This window comes from Marmota monax, unplaced genomic scaffold (assembly GCF_021218885.2).
Source record: "Marmota monax isolate L192 unplaced genomic scaffold, Marmota_monax_Labrador192_F-V1.1 WCK01_AAM20220418_F8-fsc00003, whole genome shotgun sequence".
In the NCBI taxonomy this organism is placed as follows: domain Eukaryota; kingdom Metazoa; phylum Chordata; class Mammalia; order Rodentia; family Sciuridae; genus Marmota; species Marmota monax.
The window spans coordinates 34,804,119-34,828,854 of NW_026694084.1; the positions used below are offsets into that span (position 1 = coordinate 34,804,119).

A 24,736-nucleotide genomic window follows, 5' to 3' on the forward strand; every position below is an offset into this window, starting at 1 on the left:
ACAATGATATCTTTATTAGTTTCTGAACTGCCCTTGGCTCAGCTACTCAATTCATTTTAACCCAATCTTCCTAAATCCATGTAGCCTCTGCAAGCAGCTCAGGTGGTTTCTCCTTGGAGGACACTGCCATGGTCCCCCAGCTAGAATTCACCAACTTCAATGGATCCATTGGAGGGAGCCTTTGGAGGGTTTTAAATATAGAGATTCTTCTTCTTTGTTTCTTTTTAGGTTGCTCTCAATTTTGGTTGGATAATGGCTTTATAGGAGAGAAAGAATAGAGAGAAGAGAGCAGGTAAGTTATTGTGAACTTCCAAGGAGATATAATAGGAGCTCAGAACATGGTGGCAGTTAAGGCACATGGAAGGATTTTAGATCTAGTTTGGATTTGATTTGGCAGATTGGATATGGGGGATGAAAGAAAAAAAAAACATTCTTGTTAAGTGAAGCCTTGGCACCTAGAAAGAATTTAATAACTTTGAGCTATTGATGGTATTATTAATATACTATTTGAATAGTTGAAGTCTGGTGAATTTTACATATCTGTAGGCTTATCACATGTCTGGTATATCGTAGAAGTGAAATAAATGTTTGCTTGCTAACTATCTCTAGTTAATGCAGTGTTGAGAAGAGGTATTGTCATGCTGGTTATGTGTTTGACTGATAAACTACTGGTTAGAGAATTAGCTAGCTCCTGTATACCATACTCTTGCTAAGATTATTTAGAAATAGAAATTCTTTTCTCATTTAGAAGGGTTGCTGAGAGAAGGCCTCTTACCATCGTGTAAGGTATGGATCAAACAGACACTGGATGTGATATTGATACCCATCACTGGAGAACCCTACGTGATCTGCATATTACCGTGGAAGTCACAATTTTGTCTTATCTCTACCTCTCTGAGTACAATTACAAAAAGGGGTTCACTATAGTGTTATTCATTCATTTGTTCAAATAATCATTTATTAAATAGTTTTCCAAGCCTTTCCTCAAAATAATGCAATTTACTAAAGAAACGGTTGCTGTCTTGACAGCATTTCAGGCAAGTAAATAAAGATACCTGCGGGTGGAAACTGCAGTGTTGAGTATAAGGCCTTGGATGGTACAAATCCAGCTGCGGTCAGGTTGCACCAGCCAGGGAAGGCTTCCCAGGAGAGGAGATACTGGGAGAGGTTCGGAGGGCAATAAGCTCCAAAGGAGAATGGGGTCGAGGAGAGACAATTGGATGGGGAACGCGATGTAACAGACGAGACTTCAGGTGGTCGCATGGAGAGTCAGCAGGGACCGGGGAGTGAAGGTGCTTGTGGACTAAGCTGGGGAATATGAACATCATCCTGAAAGCTAGGGGGATTTGCTAAAGGAGGATTTTCTTATTTGCATCAAAGTATAATTTGCAGAGAGAAAAGTGCAGACATCACAGAGTTGTGTAGTTCTATGAGTTTTCATAAACTAAACCCACTCTCATCAGCAGATTGTAGACCTAAAATTAGACCCTGCCTGTCAGCTGTCCAGAGACCCCATTTCCCTGTCTAATCACTACTCCTGTGTGAAGGAGTGAGGGCACATTTCACCAATATAGCAAATGCCTATGATGGAATAGCAGTCTTATTGACAAACCCAGCACCAGCAGCACCATTAGCGAGCCCTTGCTGTCTCATTAATCCTCATGACTGATGAGGTAGATCTGTTTATTGATGCTGTTTCACAGACGTGGAAACTGAGACACTAAGAGGTTAGGCACTTGTTCCAGGAAAACAGAGAAAGTAAATGGCAGAACAGGGTGTGAACCCAGGTGTCTGCTTTCATTTGTGGATTCTGAGCACCAGGCTCTATGCTGTGGAGTCTGATTCACTTAGGTGCAGTGGATCACCTGGGGCTGTCCCAAACTTCTCCATGCTTCTATATTGTGCAGTGTCATCCACAACTCAGGCACGCATCTGATCAACTGTTATTTAGCAAATCTGCAGTAAGGAAAGAGGAATGAGTCTGTGATTGACACTGCAGTCTGTGCTGGGGAGGGCAGTGGATAAGCTTCCTTCTGCTTTCTCCTTGCTTGCAGTCCAGTTGTCTGAGAGAAAAATAAATGACCTCAATAAAATACTAATGATCTTTCAATATAAGTCTGCACTGGGCACCGTATGTCCCTTGCATATTCCAAAGAGCTACCAGGATAATGGAGGTGAAAACTGGAACACTTTGAGTTGTTGTGGGATCAGGATTCCTAGCACCTAGATTAGTTTTTTTTTTCCTGTGTCTGAGCTTCTTCTGATGAAATCACACAGCATCCTCTGGCTTCTTTCACTCTACATCCAGGAAAAATGGGTCACTTCTGGGTCCTTAGGTCTTGTGGCTTCCAGCAGCCCTGGCAGGCTGTCCTCCACCCCCCATCCAGGACTCCTCCTTCACACAGTTCCAGCTTCAGCTCCTTGGACACTCCAGGCATCTAGTTTTCTTGTTGTTGTTAGGGATATATTTTTTTCAATTATTATTAATTATTGTTCACTTTTTTTTAGTGACTTTGCTGGTTCCTTCTCCTCTGTTCACCCATTTTCATGTTGGAGAATTCCGGAGTACAGTACTATGGCCCTTCCTTCCTTCCTAGCTCCTTCCTGGATTACCTCACCCAGGTAATGGTGTAGGTATGTTGATCACTTAGAGAATGTGTTTCTGTCTTCCTCTCTCCTGGCTCTAAGATCACAGATCCAGCTAAGCCTGGCAGCTCCCTAGGATGCCCGTAGGGCAGTCTAGAGTTAAGGTGCCTGACGTGTGTGCTTTGGCCCCATCTCCCATCGCTACCCCTTTGAGCTTGATCCTCTAACAACATGGATCATCTTGCTTCTGCCCACATTCCACCTTTTGGCCATGGTGTTGGGTCTTCCTTCTGCTTGGAAGAGTCTTCCTCGGTTCCTTGCTTAGATTTCCCTTTTCTCTCAGGTTTCAAATTTGCCAGCAACCCAATCTGGAGCAGCATTCTAGGTTGTCTTTGTTACTTTGTTATTTTGTCTTTGCTACCAACTCCTTCTTTTCTAATTCACAGCATCCATCTCTGTGATCATGTTTGTTTGTTTGCTTATTCTTTATCTGCTCTTGTCTTCCCTGTGGTATTCTCAGGACTTGAAGCAGTATTGGGGACATACTAAGCGTTCAACATCAGTTGAATGAACTTGTGAATGGTCCACTTCACCTCTTTATGAGACAAACCCTGAATGGAAAATGGATTGGAGGAGGGCCAGCAAGAAGCACATAGATAAGCTTTACAGGTCACAAAGATCCAATCTGTAAGAAGAGACTGTCAAATCTCAGTGAGACACTCAAGGCAGTGCTTGAAGAGCGTCTAGGGTCCCTGAATTAAACATTCAAGAACTGATCTATATGTCAACTCTCCATTAACAGGTATAAATTGCTTAGAACGTCAATTTCTTTGACATTTCAGGAGAACAGAGATTTCAGTGTATTTGGATTCATACACATGAATATAAGTCCACAGTCTATTATTGTCTCTCACCATATGTGCTTTGCTAAACCTTTGTGTTCCAGTTATCAACAGAGCTAAGATCAATTTGCAACACACACATACACACAAACAAACACACACGCGCAGAGACACACACTTAAGCAGATTGAAACTTAAACTTTGATTCACTTGCCTTGTCAGGAGAAAACAACTTGCAAAGCAATAGTAATGAAATTAGAAATAAGGCAATATTTTTTAAAAAAAGACATCAAAGCTCCTATTTTGAAAACTGACATTTCTTAAATTATCAGTGGAATCGGAGTACTTGCTATTTTCCTGGGGGCCCATTCAGATTTAAAAACCTGCTTTATGGTCAGAGGGTGAAGGTGCTCTGTTTATTTTAAATGAAAAATATATTTTTTACTGGTAGGCATTTAGGAAACCACAAGAATGAGGCTCAACAAATTTACCACCCTGGTCTCCTTGCTACCTGTGAGAAAGATTCAGTTCTGTTTTGGAGTAAGACAGGAAGAATTTCAATTTATTTTATAGCAGAGTGATTTTGCTTTAGCACCATGTTTTTTTTTTTTTTTGTTGTTGTTTTTGTTGTTTTCTAAAATAGGAATGATATCCAGACTCCTATAGGGTGTTTTCAGTAACAATGATGAGATGGTGAGATGGTGACATAGAGTGCCCTGGTCTACTCTCTGCTAAAATGTCCGGTGTGTGAGTGAGGTGGTCCTAGATCATCCTGCTTCCATCAGTCTCAGCAGCTGACTGAAGCCACGTGAAAGAACCCAGCTGAGATAAGATGAGCTGATTGGGCCTGAGGAAGACCTCTGCCAACCCACAGAATTGTGAGTTTGACAAATAGTGACTGTATTAAGACAGTGTATTCTGGAATCATTCATTATAAAGCAAAAGGTAACCGATACCCCAAATCAACAGATACGGGAAGCCAGGGATGTCAATGAGGATACACAACTAGGAAAGGGAACTGACATCTACTGAGTGCCCATTGTGTGTGACAGTTGTCACAAAGCTTGTCTTAGTGGATCCTTTGAGCTATTCAATGAAGAAACAAAGCCTGTTTTATAGCTAAGAAACATAAACCTAGAGACATACCATGTATCATTTGAAAATGTCATAAAATGAACATTATTATCCTGTTTTATACATGAGGGTTTTGTCTCAGAAGTGAAAAAAATTGCCCAAGAAATCCAACACCTCAAAGGGCAAAACATATATGGAAAACATGAGGCAAACGTCATGCTTGTTTGAACGGCCTGGATGATGTGCATACCAAATGCTTACAAAGCTGTCCCTCTGTCCATCAAAGACCACCATTTGTTTGGTTCATTGGCCTTTGATTCATTCTTCACCTCCCCTATCTCCTCTGCCTTAGAATCAAAAGCAGTGGCCTTTCCTGGCTTCTCTCTTGGTTGAGACACATATGCTCTCCTCTGGGTTGCTTTCTCATAGGACCCTGGATCCTGAAGAATCAGAATTACACACCGGCTCACAGCTGTAGCCACAGAGAATTGAGACTGCTGAGATCTAGTAGAAGGGTACATAAAAAGAGTATGGTGGCATAGTGGGCAAGCGATCCACATCCTTTCCAGTAACACCTCCACAACCAGTGTGGCATGATTTTTCCCCCCAACGTTTTCAATTAGTGCATTATAGTTGTACATACTGATGGATTTATTGTTCCATATTTGTACATGCACAAAATTTAAAAAAATGTAACTTGATTTAAACTGGAGCTCTTGGTACATTTTTGGGCCCCAAATGAATTTAGTGGGTCATATAACTTGGGTTATATGATTAAAATTGAAAATATTCTATTCAGTGAGCGTAAAGGTAGATATTGCTTCATGGATACGTTGTTTTATGTAATCTATGCCTTTGTGTTCTCCTTAAGGAAGAAACTCTTTTCCTGGTAGTTACCATCAAAAAGCAACAATGTTGTATCATTTTTTGAATTGAAGAGACAGGAAGGCAAAATATTCCATTTTTCCAAATTTTTGCAGTTCTGGATATGATTTGGGTTTTGCGCTTAGATGCACTCTGTGAGTTTTAGAATGGAGGGATTAGGAGGAGGCTCTTTGTTAGCTATGTCTGTGCTTTGTCACAATGTCCACTCATGAATTTAGTGGCTGCTCACAGGCATCCGCTGCCCATGCCCAGGGGCATCCAGAAGGCTGCATGACTCTGGAACTAATCCGTGGTGGTTGATGGCCTCTGCCCTTCATGACAAAACTGGTTCAAAGGTTCTGGAAAAGGAACATTGATCTGCTGAGAGCATTTCAGCCTCCTCCAAGTCCAATGGACACCAACAGTGTCATCCTTTTGTTTAATGGTGGCAGAGGTGAAAAGAGAAGGAACACATTTTAAAATTTCATTAATACTCTGAAAAATTCTTTCTCAAATTCATTAGGACCCCAGAAATTATGTGTGCCCTGGAACCTGGGTATTTGCAAATGTCACACCACACATCTTTCTACCATTCCATTACTACCCAAAGAGGGTGCATATTTGACTCTATTTAGCTATTCAATTCAATTTCCTTCAATAAATAATAATCTTACATGAAACAAGCCAGGCTTTGCATGTGTCTCTGAGTGCTGAATACAACCCTGTCCTGGAAGAACACATGGCCTGTGGGGAATCTAGGTGCAGGAACAACCCAACCACAGGATAAGAAAAAAGAATCCCCAATTCTGGGACCCTAGGAAAGTCATGGGGGTGTGGAAGGGGTATCTGATGGTACCAACCACTGAATTAGGGCCATCATTAACATTTACTTAAAATAAATCTCACTGTGATTCAAGGAGGTGAGTTGGATTATTCCAATTTAAACAGATAAGAAAGATGAGGCACATAAATTTAATTCTTTGCTCAAGTTTACACAACTAATAAGGTGCAATGCTGGGATTCAAAATTAGGTGCATCTGGCTCTGCTGTTTGTGTAGCAATTAAGTTGCATATCAATATAGTTGAGGTTCTGTTAGAAATGTTTCCAGTGACACTCAAACAGTGAAAGGTGAGAAGTCACAGATAGACCTAGTTGAACTTGCCATTAGCTATTGTACAAGTCCTACCTACATTTTGCTGAATCCTGATGAATTCCTTTCATACTACGGGAACTTCAAAATCCCTTAACATGCATTCGGTAATTGGTGCTTGTGTTCTGAAGTGATATCACAGAAGCTGTGGATAACTGCAAAAGCTGGGATGTAAAGATTCCACATTGTGTTATTTCTTTCACCAAGAATATTTGGATAAACATGGGAAACACATAAATTTTCAACCTAGTATCTATGCCCGAAAACAGGCAACCACTTGGGTATTTTCATGGTGAAGTCTTCAACCCTGAAGAGCAGAAAACTTTCCATCTTTTCCAAGGGGGCCAGAGATGGTAACTCAATTAAGATTTTGACCTGAGTTTTGAGTAAGTTGGAGGGAGCAAGGGAATGGAAACTACGAAAATCATAATGACTGACTTGCTAAAGGGCCTCTGAGGACCTGGGGGCTTCCAGGGAGGGACCACAATGCTTAACTTTACCAGTTTCATGATGAGATGAGTCTTTCCTGGGCAGGAAACTCTATTTCATTACTGTTAAAAGTGTTAGAAGATGCCAACACCTTGGAGAACTGTCCAACCTGTGGCTGCACATGGACCAAAAAAAAAAATTATTGCCTATTTTAAGTGTTAATATGCAACTGTTTCCATAGATACCTGATTAGAACTATCACACAATTTGTATTTTGGAAGGCTCCTGGATCACCATCTCCAACACAGGAAATTTCTCAATTCTAATTCAATTGTTAGGATTCTGTTGTCTTTTTAAATTCATTGAGATGTACCTTATATACTCATCCATTGAAATTTTAAAAACAGTGATGTTATCTTTCAACTAAGTGTGGAGCTAAGCTTTTTACATTTATTCAAGAACATCGTATTTTAATCAAAACTGGAGAAGCCAGTTTGGAGATTTAAAGAATAGTTAAAATTCAAATATGTAGCATAATAAAGACACTGTATAGCCTCCTTAAATACAACCTTTAAAAAAATAATTTTAAAACAATGTATTTGTAGTATATTTAGAGTTTAAAAATTCCTTTTATGTGTACTAGCCCATTTTATCATCCTCTGATCCCTATGGGGTAGGAATTACTAAAATCATGTCATAGACGGAAGAACTGAGATTTGGAGAATCTTAGCTTGCAACAAAGCATGACTGTTGAGGCCAGTGCTCCAAAAGATAATTGGATCAAAGGCAGCAAGGCTAGGGCCCTTTGTGGCTCCACCTCTGCGAACTGCAGGAAGAAACTACTCAGGTCAAGTGTGAGCTCCTGGTGTCTGTAGCTCCTTTCTCCTGACCAGACCTGTACAACTACCTGGCTAATGGGTGGAAGCATCGCTTTTCACTTTGTGTTTACCTCTGGGCATATGTCAATTTTCTGCTCAGGAGAAGGACAGTTATCAACAAAACCCTTCTCACTTCCCCTGGAAAAGCACAAAAACCCATGTTCCGCTGAGCTAACCTGGACAATACATGCAATCAATACTCATGCATATATTAGTCTTTCCCTTTCCCATTTCTGTGGACAAGTGCTAGCTCTCCCTCACAACATAAGATACAATCCAATTTCCTTTGATTTTTCTATCTTTTCACGTTCCAAACATCTCAATTTATTTCTGCCTATACTTATTTAAAATCAATTGTCCCTAGCAGCCTAAGGATTTTGTGTTCTGTGGAATGCATTAGTTCTCCATTAAAGTACCAGTAAACACCATACCACTGCCAACAGCAGATCTTACTGGGCGTTTACTATCTGAAAAGCTCTGCATGAATCACCTCATTATTCCTCACAACTGATAAGGTAGGTGTGCTTATTGTTTCTATTTCACCATGTGGAAACTGAGGCACTGAGAGTTTTAGATAGTTGTTCCAACAAGGAAAGATAGCAGCTGGATGAGGACTCAGGAGTCTGTCTCCATTCGTAAATTCTAAGCATCAGATTCTGCTTAATGGAATCCGATTTAGAGGTCCTCCTTTTCTTGGGTGCAATGAATTCACCTGGGGCTGTCCTAACTTTTTCTACGCCTCTGTACTCCGTTGTGCAATTTCACCCACTACTCATTCATGCATCTGATAAATTATTATTTAGCAAACATGTGGTAAGGAACAAACAATGAGTTTGCAGTGGACATTGTTCTCTGTACCAGGAAGGGCAGTGGGAAAGCTTCACTCTGCTTACAGCCTAGTTGGCTAGAGGACAGAAAATGACTACAATAAAAATACTAATGACATTACAATAGAAATCAGCATGGGGCACCTTGTGTCTCTTGCATATTCCAAAGAGATAACAAGACAATACATGTGAAATGCTTTCAGTTGTCCAGCAGTCAGGAGGTGGAAAGATGAAATATTTATGTCCCAGCAATTAATAGACAAACAAGAGGGTTTCCATAGAATTAAATTATGAACTCTGTTGAAAAATGGGCATGAAGAAAGAGGAGTTGATGGAGAATAGAGATCAACAGAACATCCTTTGCAGAATATAGAAACTTCCACAAAATCTCCCACCCAATTGAGACTAAAGAGGGAAGGAAAAGGATTCTTAAATTCATCAATAGTATTCACATATTTGAGAAAGGAGACTTGTGGACATGATTCATTATTTCAATCATTATTTTACTCACTTGATATAGTATGTATATATATATATATATATATATATATATATATATATACACTCACTGATTATATATACACACTCACTGATGTTTAAATACAAGGGTAGATATTATAAGGGGGAAAAACACAATGCTGCAAGGATCAAGGAACTTGCAGTTGAGCAGAGAAGATAGCAGTCATGTCTCATATTATTCTAAGACAGAGAGTGACAACCTTACCAAATTCCAGTTTCCTCTGAAAAATCCTATTTTTTTCCTCAGACAAACTCAGGGCAAACCCAGTGTGTTTTTCTAAAATGCTCTAACCTAGTTGGATAGTGATAATGATGCATTGTTACCATTAGGGAAGCTCTGAAGGGGGCTCTGAGAAAAAGTTGGTTCATGTGGGATTTTGGTTCAGACTTTAGCTGAGTCCTGAATAATGAAGAGAAATAAGTGTGTTAGATAAGCCCTGGACCTAGCTGTGTCTGAAGCTCATTAGAGATGGAACTTGGACAGGTTGAAGCTGGTTGGGGAGGAGAACCATCCTCCTTGGAAAAAAAAATGGCCTTTTGGGATAGTTAGCAGTTAGCCTGAACTTAGGGGGAAGGTTAGGACAGAGATGGATCCTCTATAATAGTTGGGGAAAATCCAACAACATAAAAACCTCATGTGAGAAAGGCAAAAGGAATTTCTGAAAAAATCCAGTATCCTCTGTCCAGAGGGGATACAGCACAAGGTGCAAGTTCCTTTTTGGGAAGCCTCCTTGGGTGGTGGTCCCTAGTGGTCCCTCCATGGTCCACTACGTCTCCTCTCTCAGATGGATGTTAAACTGCATCATGTTCTTACAGTAGAAATATTAATTGGACCTCCCCATTTCTCTGTGTGTATCCCATCAATTCATCATGGCCCTGTTGTGACAGTTGTGCACCTGGCCTGGATATTTGGTAACATGAGGTAATATGTTCTTCTAATGCTAAGACCAACATGACTTGAGCTTCTTGTCATTTGAGACTCAAGGGAGGTTTTCGTCTAGGAAGAGAGACCCATGGTCCTCCCAAGGGAGCAGAGGCATGTGATGGGGCATAGGTGGTGAGGAGATGGCACTGGGTTTATGGCTTTGGAGAAAGATTTTTCAGGGGGTGCATACCAGCTCTGCAGCTGACTAGCTGTCATTTACCTTCTCTGGTTCTTTGTTTATCCATCTATGTAATGGAGGTGAAGATACTATCCACCTCACAGGGTTTCTCTGAGGATTAAATGAAGTAATCCATGTAAGGTGCATAGGGTGGCTGCTCACACACAGGAAATACCATAGTTCATTCCATCCAGGTAATGTCTAAGGTGGGGAGAGAGTTAAGTAATGGGCCATATTTCATTCTAAAGGCAGTGGAGAGCTGTGTTAGTTTCCTGGTGTTGCCATGATAAGTTACTTATTACAAAATTTGGTGGCTTAAAATAATAAAATTTTAGTTCAGGGGATCAGAAGGCTGAAATCAAGGTCTTAAGCACATTTTCTGTTGCTGTTACAGAGTACCATAGACTAGGAAAGTTATAATAAAGGGAGGTTTATTTTGGTGTCCAGTTCAGGTCTAGGGTTAAGAGGCTGCCTCTGGTAATGGCTTTCATGATAGCAGCCTTAAAGCAGAGGAGGGAGCCACATGGTGAAAGGCAGGAAGACGTAGCCAACGGGCTTCTGTAGTAGACCTACTCTGGAGATAGCTCATTAATCTATTCCATCCAGGAAGAAAGAGGCCTAATCATCTTTTTGTGACTCACTGCATGGTCCCACCTCTCGGTAGCTAGTAATAGGGGTTAATTTTCAGCAGGAGTATCAGACCATAGCATATTCAAGCCATATTCAAATCTTATTCAAACCATAGCATCAGGGTGGGTTCTTTCTGGGGACTCACGGAGAAACTGTCCACAGCACTCTCCGTCTCTTGGCTTCTGCTGGCTCCAGGTGTCCCTGTGCATGCACTGCTCCTGCTCTGCCTGGTCCTCACATGGTGTTCTCCATGTGTGTTCTCACTTCCATCTCTTGGCTTTTCTGTGTGTGTCCTTTCTCAATTAGGACATCAGTCATTACCGAATGAGACCCATCCTCATATAACATGAGTTCATCCTGAGTTAACTTCAGTGCATCTGCAAGGACCCTATTTCCAAAGAAGGTCACCTTCTGAGGTTTGAATGGACATGGATTCTGGGGGAACAGGATTCAACTCAGTATGGAAGTCACAGAGATGAGCAGAAGAGATTTTGGTTTGAGAAGGATTGCTTGGGCTTCAGCATGGAGAACAAGTGGCAGGGGATTCAGGAGTGATCTGGGACAGGAGTGGAGCAGGGAGGAGGGTTAGATAGATGGGGAACCATGAAAGCTGACCAGTAAGCGGAACCAAATGCTCCTGAGCATAACTGGACATCAGGAAGGATGGAGGGGGTGGTGATGCCCTTCCCTAAGGCAGGAAGTACTGGGAGACAAAACCTATGGGGAAGGAGTGGTCAATGCTTGTTGGGTAAATGAGAATCAAATGCTGATCTCACCCTATACCGGGTTTCTTTTTGCCTAGAGAGCAGAGTTCTCAGCTTCTGTCTCAACCTTGTAGATTCCAACTGCTAATTGAGAGTAGTTTCCATATTTTTAAAATATCAATTTGTAGTTTTTCGATTTACATAAATAATGTACAGCAGGGCACTGCACTGCGACAGCTGCCCACGTTACTGATTCAGGAGCTTCTGCTGCTGAGAGGCCTTCAGCATGTTCCACACTCTTAGCTTGCTGGTCTTTTCCAGGCCACCCCCTCCCCCGCCCCCATCTGCTTCATCAGTTATGTCCATCTTTACCAAAACGAAGTAATGCGTTTCCAAATCTGTTTTTGTCTGTTGTACTGCTATAAACAAATTTAGTCGGGTATGGTGTAAATAACATAGGAATGTGAAAAAAAAAGAGCTTTTGTTTCTGAGAAAAATAAGCCAAATGCTATGGAAAAACAAAAACATTGGTCTAATAACACTGCTTTCAAATGAGGTGGGGGCAAGACATTTGTAAAAGATTTAAAAAAAATTTTCTAGGGTGGTTTTGCACCAAAATTATTCTGAAAGTGCCTTTAAATTATTTCTTCCTTTTAATGGGCAATCCACTTGGGGCATGGCTTATGTCAAATAAAGGATGTAGAATTCTGCTCAATAAACTCTTACTTAAATCCACCTAAAATACACTAAGATGCCTGGGTCATTTTAAAAATGCACATTTTATTTTCTCCTGTTCTGTCTTACTACCAATTTAAAGTGCACCTTCAGCTGTATCGAGGCAAGTGAGCAGCCATCGCTCAACATTTTCTAGCTGGGTTGAATTAGGCTTCCAATTCCAATTTTTTTAGTCAAAATATTCGGCACAGATTTGTGAGATAAAAAGCCCCCATGTGACTCCTTGGCTGCTCCTCAGCTTTTCTAGCTAGATCAAAGGTGTGGAGGGCTGTGATGGTGATTGATTTCTCCTTTCCCCACTGTCTCTGGAAATGTTAACTGTATGCAAATAAGCACAGGGTGATGGCCTCTGTTTGAATCAGGGGAAGTATTTAAAATTAGCACTGCTCATGGATGCCAATTCGGAATAAGCACACAAATTACAAGAAGGAAAACTGCAGTTACTAGGATCAGAGTGTCTCTGCTGTGACACTCAGGAGGGACCCAGGGGTCCAGGACTCCAGGATGAACTATGATCCACCCCCATCTACTGAGTCCCTCATATGCCAGCCAAGGGGTCAGGTGCTTACTATGTATGGCTTGATTTCCTCCCAGTAACTTTGAGATGTAGAGATTATCGTCTTTGACAGATGAAGAATCAAAGGTTTGGACAGTTCAGATGATGTACCTAAGGTCGACCAGATGTGGAATTAGAACTAGGAATGAAATCCAAGTTTGTTCTTCAAGCTGTCACTCCTTTCACCATCCCAGAAAATGCAAATAATGTGCTGGAAAGATAGCAAGGAACTAGGCAGCCAGATGGCATGTAAGAGTTGGTGTTCCTCCCACATGGAGTCAACCCAGGCCTCTGGGTAAGGTCGGTGGTTACAGGAAAATCAAAAACCATTAACACTGGAACTCTGTTCACTGTCAGAACTTTCCTGGCAAACAGAGGGAACCATGGTGCTGACCCATGCACAAGGCAGAATGCGAAAGCCCCTGTTAAATAAAAGCTTCTAAGTGCCAAGGCAAATATATATAACTTAGGACTGGAAACATTAGGAAAGACTTCTTAAAGAAGGGACATCTGAGCACCAGATTGGTGAGATTTTCACAATAGCCCTAACATTTGTAGAGCTTTTCACAGTTGAAATAACACTTTTTCAGGCATTATGCTGTCTCTCAAAACACTCCTAAGGTCAGGTCAGGAATTATCATTTCTGGTTGAGAGATGAAGGAACACACACCAAGTAATTCAACAAGTTGCTCAGAGTCACACCAGCAAGTTAGAAACAGAAATGAGACAAACATGTAGGCCAGTACAATTCAGTAGAAATACAATGTGAGCCACATATAGAATTAAAATATTCATTGTATTCCCATTTAAACATTAGGAAGAGTTGAAATTTATTTAAAATGCATATTCTACTTAGCCACATATCTTCCAAATATCATTTCAACAAATGATCAACAGCTGTAAGTTAGCAAAAAGTTTTTAGTGAGACTATTTTGCATCTCCTCACTTCTTTGTTCTGTGTATTTTATACTCACAGCACATTGTACTTGAGGCCGGGCACATTACAGGTGCTCAACGTTCACACAGGATTAGTGACTACCATATTGGCCAAAGCAGAGGTTTTCTGACTTGTAGCCCAGTGTCTTTTTACTCTGCTAAACTACCTCATAAATATAGACCAAAAATGAAATAGGGCATGTCATGTAAAGAGAGCAATAGGACAATGTCATTTCTGGCCCAGGCAGGACCCATTTAGTACCTCAAAAAGGACAATGAAAGAAAGTTTAAAGAAGACTTAAGAAAATTAATAATGGATGGTAAAATATCCCAAAGACAGAAGAGTGAGCAACCACAAAGGCCCTTGGGACCTAGAAAACCCTATAGTATGTAAGCAAGGGCTGCCTGATAGGAGCTGTGGCCTTTGCTAGAGAAGTGCAGTCACAGCCAATCTGCAACCCAGCCATGTGGGAGATGTGGAGATAAGTGCATTGGCCTCTCTGCCCTCACCCTCTAGTCTCTTTCCAGTGCCTCCCATTGTCCAAATCCAACTGGAAGCTAGAGGGTGTTGAGCTTGCAATCCATAAAGGTCAGCCTCCTGGGGTGGAGGGAACAGTAGAGACAGATGGAGACTGAATATGGAGGGCAAACAGGGACTGGCCAGCAGTCACAGGTGCAGAAGTGCTGGGAACATTAGCTGGACCTGGCGGAGTGCTGGAGGACAGGAGGGAAGTGGCATGGGACATGATGGATAAGTTGGGCTTGAGTGGGGCTGGTTGGGCTGTAATGGGAGGTAAACATGATAGGTTTGCACACTTGTGCAGTAGCAATCCTGGGGTGTTAGTGTGGGTCTTGTGTAATCTACATGGGGCACTAAGAAGATGCTCCTGACACAAGTAATGTTCTCTGCTGGTGTTTCGAGGTGTGAAGGTATTTTACATACCTTCCTTCTTCGATGCCCAGTAGATAAATAGATAGGGAAGTGGACAGGGCTCAGAATGGACCCTTTATTATGGGCAAAGGTTGGGGAATTGGAAAGTGAGGGAACACAGACTTCTTTTTCCTTCTTTCTACATGTGCCACAGCTTCTCAGCCAGAGACAGAGAGTGTGGAGGCCACTGTGGGGCTCCCTTGTGTCAGTGGGCTTCCTGAGGGGTGAACAGGAGCCATAATTTTACTGTAGGAAAGGCCCAGAAATGAACATGTGGTAACCCCACACCTGACTCCTACTCACTGGAGAAAGAGGACCAATGGATGACTACTGTATCATCTCAAAATAAGATGGAGAAGGACGAGAATAGGCCAGAGACAGCCATGGTTTTGTCTTTATGCCCCATGCATTTCCAGGAAGCTCAATATGTTTGTAAAGTATCCAATTTCATAGACCATAAGGAAAATGGGAGTAAAGAAAATCATTTTTTTTGTGTGTGTGTGTGTGTGTATAAAAGATGTGGCCACCGCACCCAGTGAAATTCTAGTTTCTTTGTTGAGAAGAATTTTGAGGTGAAGTGAATTCAGGTAGCCAGGCCAGTTCACCTGGGAGAGAAATGGCTTAGAAAAACTACTAGAAAGTAAGAAAACCATTTTAACCACACATTACTAGGAAAGGAAATATGGAACATATTTGGTGGAGATGGCATTGACAGAAACCAGCACCACAGTTGATGTGGATGGATATGCCACAGAGGAAAATTGTTTTGGAGGGGGATGAGAATATTATGAACTGGCTGAGCTCGTGAAGCTGGTGGCTTCTGCTGGTGAAGCTGCAGCAGGATGTTGGCAGTGGGCCTCTGCAGCTTGGAAGAAACACGGTGCTGGAGATATTGATATGGGAACTATCCAGCAGTAGATGAAGTTATGATAAATCACCAGAAAAGAGCCAAAAAAAAAAAAAGAGAGAGAGAGAGTTCAAAGAAAGGCCCTCGAAGAATGCCTACATTCAAGGGTTAAGAGGAAGACAAGGGATACATGAAGAAATCATAAATCTGAAAGACAGGAAGAAAGACCAAGAGCTCCCTATGGAAATTAAAGCAAAAGAGTACTTCAAGAGACAGGGGCATAAGAACTGGTCAGCAGGACCAAGTGCTGGAGAGATCAAGCTTGAGTGGAGGCTGCTGGTGGGTCATTAGATCCGGGATACTGCTATGGTTTAACATGTCCTCCAACACTTCATGTGTTGGAATCTGAATACCCAAAGTCTATAGTATTTGGAAGTAGGGCTTTGGAAGGCAACTGTGATTGAAAAAGGCCATGAGCATGGGCTATGATGATGGCATTAGTGGCTTTATAAGAATAAGAAGAGAGAGATGAAAGGGCAAGCTTGCTGTGTCTCACTTTGTGATGCCTTCCAGTGTGTTATGATGCAGCAAGAAGGCTCTTACCAGATGCTGGCACCGTGATATTGGATTTCCCAGCCACCATAGAACTAAGTGAAACAGACCTCTACTCTTTATCAAGTTATCCAGCTGTGCTATTCAGTTAGAGTGGACGACAATGCCAGGCACTTGGTATTCCTCTATGAGAGTGGTTCACCCAACAGTCAGGAAAGAGCCCCCAGCAGCCATGCTCCTGTATCCAATGCTGCCTCTCTCGACAAGTCTTGTGGGGGGCACTCAGTCAAAGCCTGGCCAATTGCATTTCAATTCCTGTATTTTCAGATTGGATTGAAGAGCATATCTTTCATTCTGGCCATTTCTCTAGATGGGAGTAGAAGGGGTAAATTTTCAAGAGTTTGTATCACAACCATTTTCTACCATGTAGCCTTAATAACAGAGTTATTAAGAGGGAGTTAATCTGGAGACAAGGGGGAGATCAGAGCAGATCCAGAGGGAGAATAAAAGATGAACAAGGTGTTCCTTGGATTGTGATGACTCTTGAATTCCTGGTTCCGGGATCTTTCCTAAGCCCTGTATTATTTCTCTCTATATATTTTTTCCCCAAATTCTCTGGCAACCCAGCAATAAAGGATACATTTTTTCTTTTTTCTTACATGAGCAGGACATGGTTATTGATACCTGTAAACCGATAAAAACTCATATATCTGTTTTGAGAATCCCAGATTAAAGAGATGTACTGTTTAATATGGATCCGATGATAATATATGGTTATATAGTGCTCATTGGCCAGCAGGGGTATTAAGTCATTCTGTTATCATAAGAAATTCTACTGGACAGTGAGGTCCACAGAGCATTCTATAGTTGGGAGGATGAAGACTGGAATAACATATTATGTTTTTCCCCCATAAAATATCTGAAAGGAATGAACATGAAACTAGGAAGAGAAATGAAACTATGAAAGAAATTGAGCACAGAGATGTAGATACTTGTAGAATGTTAAAGAGGATGTCCCTATGGTGAAATTCAATTTTAAAATTTAAAAATTTTTCTTGATTTCCCAAGAAGAGAGTATTTCCCAACTCTATAAATTCACAATATGTTTGCGTCAAAGAATGTTTGGGAAATACAATTAGTAGCAGTCATTATCTATCTGTTGCCTCCGTTCTGCTTCCCAGTTTGTTTTCCCCTTCTGCAACCACAGCTTTTGTGAAGAATACAAATTAAATGTTTATCCTGTCTCAAAGAATTTATAGGATAAGATCAAAATAAGGGCGGGACATAGTAAAATATAGAAAGAGACCTAATATCATCAAGTAATTCACAAATGAAACTCTCATGAAGGTCACAGCTGGAAGGATGATCGAGGGTCTTTGTGGAGGAGATGACATTTAAGCAGAGCTTTGAAGAACGGATAAGGTTGAGGGATGAAAGGAAGATCATACCAGGTAGAGAGAAAAGCCTAAGCTAAGGAGTAGGTGCAGTAAGTTGAGAAGAATGTGGAGGAACCAGTGAATTTTCTAGCAAAACCCAAAGAATAATGGCTATGGAATATATTAGTAACAGGTCAGGCTGAACAGGACAAATGGTCCAAGCCTGGATGTAAGAGATGGAGAAGAGCAGAAAAGTGGGTGGCAGGAGCTGAAGAGGTTTTGGGAGAATAATGCAAAGACCATTTGGTTGGAGCAAAAGAACAGACATAACTGAGGTTCTGCCCCTTTTATGTCAGTCTTGATGTTCCTCCATGGATGAATGAATGAACGAGTGACAAAGCTCTGCCTCAGTAGTTAACAGTATCCATAATTTAAAAGTGAATGAATAAGTCACCAACTCCTAGTGCTGTGCCCCCTGGATGCCCTGAGGTGAGCAGTTTCCTCTGCCTCACCTTGGGACCAGAATGATGGAGCTGAAACCAGGCCTGTTGAACGCCAGCCAGTCAATGGGAGATTTGTAAAAGAAATATGTGAAAAATGTGGCAGCACTGCTATGGTTAACAAAATCAGAAGAAACAAAGAACTTTAAAAAGCACTAATCCTAATACAAGCTGTTAATCAGGTAAGATTTGCCAAAACATTAGCTTTGCTGCTTACTCTATGAAATGTACACAGTTAATGATATTATTTCTGCAGTAGACCTAACGCCTTCATTTTCACATTGGATTTAAAAAATTTCTACATTTCAAAAAGATATTCGAAAAAGTGATCATATTCTGGGTTAATTAACTAATCAGTGTCATTTTAAGTAAATGTAAGTTTTTGAAACACCAATTTTTAATGATTGCTGGGTCTTTGTTTAAAATAAAACTGAATTTTTTATTTTCTTTTAACAGATACAAATAATTAAATAAAAAACAAAATAAAAACCCCCTAGATACTATAAGACACCAACATGAATCAAAACAACCAACTCAGAGCACAGTAGGATGCAGAACTTTCTCAATTTAATGTCCAAACCACTAGCTCACACCAATATTGCCTAACAAAGATATTTAAGTTAAATTGAATTGCTTTAATACAGCTAAAACATCTGCTGCATTTAAAAATAATCTTTCTGCTGCTGTCACATATGGTATCATCTGAAACTTTATTCCCGTGCCCCTAGAGCTTCTGAGATACCTCTGAATGCCATGATTACCATAAGGAGGTTTTTGCAATTCTCAAAGCTGAAAGAAAAACAATTAATTCATTTTAATATTTAAAATAAATATAGGCCATTTGGATCATTTGGGAGGAGAAATGGGATTACAAAAAAATCACAGTAATTAGAGTCTAATTCCCCAAAGAGAAATGTTCCAAGATGTAGCTTCCAGATGGAAAATTCCCCCAGCAGGTCTGTGGAAGATGTGTGCTCAGCCTATGCTGGTGTCTCCTGAATTGGATCAGAATGCTCCCAACCCCAAGTTTTCAGTGGGGACACAATGGACCCAGGTCTCTTTACTCTTCCATAGAGTTATTTCAACATGCGTATAGGTAAAAGGGAAGTCAGCAGCCACCATTTGAGTTCAATATAACTCAGTTAAATAAATATTAATCAGCTCCTATTTTCCAGCCACTGTGCTAGATAAATACCAGAGAATCAGATACATTAGATAGAATAGCAGCTTTTAACTAGTCTTTAGGGGTAATGCAGCGAGAGAAATGTAGATTAGTAAATGCCACCAAGTATGACGCATCCTGTAATAGAGTTAACTTTCCTGGCATGGTGGGGGCAGGAGAAAAGCCCTGCCGCTCTACCTGGGGATCAAAACGAGCCTGGGGAGGAAGCAATGCTGGAGCTGCAGAGCAGAAATACCTGAGGAGAGAGGCAGACTCTCCAGGCTGAAAGAACCACGTGGACAGGCTGATGAGGCAGCATTTCAGGGAGCTCATGGTCACTGGTGCAGTGTAATAGGAGAGGGAGTGGGGAAGACCAGGAGAGGGGACAGGGCCTAGATCCTGGAAGGTTTATTGCACCACACAGGAGTTCAGCTCAATATTGGTGTGAACTAGTGGGTCAGACAGTGGGTTGAATTAAGAAAGTTAGGCTTGAACATGGTCACAAGAGGGCTGTCCTGCAGTGATGAGCAACAATGTCATCCTCACAGCACTTGCTCTGCATTGGGCTAAGAGATGTTTGTTCTTACTCCACACCAAAACCATGGGAGGAAGGTATAATCGCCATGCTTATCTGTACCCACAAAAATCAAGGTCTCCAGAAGGAGAAGTTTGCCTAAGTTCCCACAGCCAGGAAGCACCACAGTGGTTTGCACGCAAATCTTTCAGATACTGAATGGTTTTCTCTTAAGAGTTTCCCTGAACTGGCACTGAACCAGTCAGGATTGTGAGATGGAGAAGAGGTTGAAGGGAGAGAAGCTGGAGATCAAGAGAACAGATAGGAGTTGATTAGTGTGCTTATGAAAGCTGCAGTTGGTGACAAAATAGAAGGAAGGAGTGGAGAAGAGGGAGGGAAGAAGAGGAAGAGGAGGAGGAAAATGAGAAAGAATAGAGGGAAAGGAGAAGGAAGGAAGAAAAGGAAGAGGATCATGTTGAGAGCCACAGCCGAAGGGGCCCCAGCAAACTTTCAGACTGACAGCTGGTGATTGGCTCACAGCGGCCCCAGCAACTTCTAACTGATTGGCTCCTCTGCGGTGATGCTCATTGGGCTGTTTCCCTGCCCTTTCAGACCACGGAGCTGCTCATTGGGGGACTTTTTTGGCTCCGCCCATGCGACCCAGTGAATAGGCCTCAAGAGCAGGAGGAGTGGGGGAGGTTGAGAGGCTTGTGGGAAGCCGGTGGTGGCAGTTGGGCTCTGAGGGTTTTTCCTGAGGAGCTGTTTTGTTTGGCATGTGTGGTTCTAAAAATAAAGTTCGTTTCTTTTGACAAGTGGCTCCTGAATTGTGCCCAGCCAGACTGAGGCAGGATCAGGAGGAAGAAGAGGAGGAGGAGGAGGAAGAGAAGGAAGAGACAAGATGAAGGAAGTTGTTCTTGCCTTCTGGAAAGAAAGGGCCAATAGATGCCCAACTTCTTGGAGTTGAGTAAGTTCAACATGTCAGCATTTAGAACCATTCAATAGTTTCTCCCTATTGTGTGCTGATGACTACAGATAGGAAGTGAGATATTATAAAGTTGAGGATCAGCTTCAAGGTCCTTAGTTTAAACTTTAAAACTTTTTAAAACTCTTTTAAACTTCTTAGTTTAAAAGAGACAGCAAAACGTTTTCATATTTGCCTGGTTCTCTGACCTCAAGAATGATGCGGGCAAGTTAAGCATTTCCAAGGAAAAATTCTGTTTCCCAGGACCTCAGGCATCTTGTTATGTGATGGGAACCATTAAGCAAGAGGAAACATGGTTCTTGGTCCACTCACCCTCTAGCTCCTGCCTGCAGATTTTTATTTGGCAAAACAACTAGTAGCCATCATTAAATATTGATGATCCTAGTCATTTATAATTACATATTCCAGGCACGGCTGGATGGCATATGTCAAGTAATGAGACACTGAGGATTCTTCAAAGGGATCACAGTGTGCCCTAACAAATAGGTATATAAAGATTGAGATATTGTAGCATGCAGTAATGGAGATCTGTAATAGACTTTCATTACTTTGGTGTACAGAGTACTTTGACTAATGCCTGGTTCATAGCTGAGACTCAATAAATATGTATTTTTCATTGAATGGAAAGTAGTAGTGTTCCATTGGAAAAGTGCAGATTTCCTGGAGGCTATCAGAGAAAACCCACTGACCAGCATTGCTGTCCTTTAGCAAATCATATATCTTGTCATCAGCATCTTTGCTAATGTCTTTCTTCCTTCTCATCCAATAATTAAGATCACACTCATCTTCCAGGCTCAATTCAGAGTAAAAAGAGAATCTTATTCGTTTCTATGTCTACAGCATGGGTAAAAGGCTAGATAGGTGAAAAAGTGAATGAATGATCATGGGGTACTCATAATTCCCCCACCCCCCAAAAAACTTTTCTTTTTCTTCAAGATATTTGTGTGTGTGTGTGTGTGTTTTGCCGGTACAGGGTATTCTTCACTTAACTATTCATCTAAATCTCATTAGCATGTCAATTTAGATACTGTTTCTTCTGAGTAGCTCTCTATAATCATGCAGTTGAGGTCTGAGTCATACACTATTGCCAGCGGTGTCTGTGGATTTGTCCGTATCCTTTCATATCTGATGCTCTATGCCAGGAACTGATTGTTAGTCCCCATCATGTTCTCAACACCCAGCACAATTCCCCATGCACAGCAGACCTTAAATAAATAAACAAATTAAATATTGAACCAGTCGTTTAAGTATTTCCTTTGTATCCTGCCAAGAGATAAATCCAGTGCTTGAAAAATCTCAAAAACTCTCAATCATTTCTGTGTGGTATGGCCTGCTCATAGTATGAGCTATATTGATAAGCACAAAAATTGCCACTAGAATTCTTTGGGATACTTATCTAAGAATAAAGCATCTTAGATTCTCTGTCTAAGATCCTGAGGCAGGATCAGGAGGAAGAAGAGGAGGAGGAGGAGGAAGAGAAGGTTCTCTGTCTCCGTCATTTAGGCCTTTACAGCGTCTTTTTTGAAGGATATAGAATTTTTAAGTTAAAACATTATAATTAGCTCTGACAAGAGTTAAATAAGGTGAATTTGTCATTGACCCTTGATATTGATGAGTTTGATTATTGTAACCTAAGGAGAACCACCATTCCGATTTACCTCCATATAAATAATTCCAGGTTATTTCAACCAAGACAAGACAATTTATAATATTTTCTCAAATGAGCCCTCTTGGGCCTGAGCTATGTTGGCTGAATCGTATACATAATTATGCATGATAATGCTAATAGAAACTCTTCTCTGAGTTGTAAGGGCATTGCACACAATATTTCTAGCTGTTAAGGAGACTTTTCGGGCAGGTTATTATTATCTTCTTGCTATGGGTAGAGAAACAAAGACTCACAGCTTGCTCAAGCTCACTAAAATAGTAACTAAGCAAAGATTTCAATTTCAGGGCAGTCTCACTTGAAAGGCTGTGTTTTCTCTGCTAGACTACACTGCCCATTTACAACCAAGAAAGTTCTCAGGGATAATGGAAACCTGTAGCAGAGATCAAATGTCAATGGAAACTAACTTTAGCAGAGAATGACACAGAGCTGGCTGTCTTAGATACAGGGGAAGGAGGGGTGGTCAATACGCCAGGAATAATTGATCATAGTTCTGATCCTAAGACTATAAGAAACCTATAGAAGACTTTACTTAATCCTCAGAACCAAGAACCTTCCACCAAAAAAGCAAGTCTTTTCTTGTATTTTATCCATGAAAACAATAAGGCTGACTTATAAAAAAAATTTGTGTGGCTATATACATGTTATGTCATTTGAAGCAAACATAATGCTGAAGAGAAAGATACTTTCCATTTTCAAATGAAGAACTTAGGGCTGAGCACTAAGTGACTTAGGTGGCCTAACTGTGAATTAAAATGAGCCATGACACAAACTCTAGTGGCCTTTTCAGGTGAATTGTCTCTTCTATATATTATTATTTTATATATTATTATTTTCTTTCTCCTTCTACTAACTTAAAAAAAAAAGAAAAAAACTACTAGGGAGGAGAGTGGAACACCCTTCCACCATGTTAGATTACTAGATCACAGTGCTTCTGAGACACCTAACTTGAAGCATGAGAAAGAAAGTCAAGTCTTATGGATAGGATAAGGCAATAATTTTCAATGTCTCCATATTTCATAAACACAGCATTCAAAAGGCGTATCAGACAGTTCACTCACAAAGCAGCTCTTGTTGTGATGGGGCATCAAGAAGAGCTGAGTAAATTATTAATATGACAGCATTTTCTGCATTGGCATAAGTCCCATGGAAAGAGTGACGTACCAGTTTGGTAACTGCTCTGTTTTGCACAGGAACATAATATACCATCCTGGAGATACTCTCATTTTATTGTACAAAGTGTTTTCTTCCTTGAAATTATTTTTCTAAATAGTTCCAAGAGCTACTCAGAGAAACTACTCTATAACTACTAATGAGGCTCCATAATTAATTGCTTTAGTCATTAACTTAGAAATTCCCTGTTCCGAATCTCAAGAAGTCACTGTAGGATTTGCAAGTTCAGGAGTCTCCGCTGTTGATAACATATGTCGGAGATAACATATGTTGGTGAGAGGTGAGTTTTGTCAAGTTGCACCCAAGCTGTCTGCCTCATCCATTGCCACACAGACCTGGACTCACTTAACTTCAAAGACACGTGCTTTCCTGATGATTCAATCCAATTAATCATGAAGAAAATGTTGAGCCTTTTACAGTTCCTTTGTTTGCAATCTCTCAAACCATCATTGTATGAAGTTTAAAATAAGTGTGCTACAGCATACATTACTTCAAGAAAAAGATCCAAGTATGGTAGAACTAATACATCTATTATGCATAGAATTCTCAAGAGCCTATAAACTTAGCCAACTATTGTTGATTCTAAAACCAGTTTCTAATGGATTCCTGTTATTCCTTTTTAATACTTATTTTCAGAAACAATGGTAACACATGTATTTTGTACATATAAATAGCTTTTGGAGGAGCAAGTCTTTAGTCTTAACTAATTTTATTTTGAAGGAATATATCATTTGAGACCAAAGCTACTTTTTGTCTCTATAGCATCCACTCAGTTAAGATATAAAAGAGCCTTCTTTATTTCAACGGTTTCAAACAGGATTTCATTCCTTCCACCCTCCTCCCCCACCCCATCCAACCTGCTTTGCCTGCTACTTCCCTTATTCTGGGATTGGTATCAGGTCCATAAACTCTATTTTGTGCAATGTCTCTTCTGAAATACTGGAAGAAGTATTAGGGATTAGACATGCACAACATTTTTCTAAGAATTTACTATCTAAATTCCTATGCAGTGGAGATTTTTTATCTGAAATAACAATTTATAGTTTTAATAAAGGAAGTTGAAGATGAGAATGTAGACGATATTGATTTTAACCTGAGTCATAAACACAGATGTTAGTCAAAGGTGTCAGAATATCTTGTGACTACAGTTACTTTCTTTCTTTTGGGGACCAATTAATTGAGTATAGAGAATAAGCTCA

At 40.7% G+C, this 24,736-nt stretch overlaps 1 protein-coding gene across 2 annotated transcripts in view; it reads right to left on the bottom strand.

Annotated features, from left to right (window-relative positions):
- Positions 1 to 24,736, bottom strand: part of Adcy8 (adenylate cyclase 8) — a 229,979-nt gene that overhangs the window by 153,714 nt on the left and 51,529 nt on the right. The gene's annotated exons all lie outside the window — the stretch shown is intronic.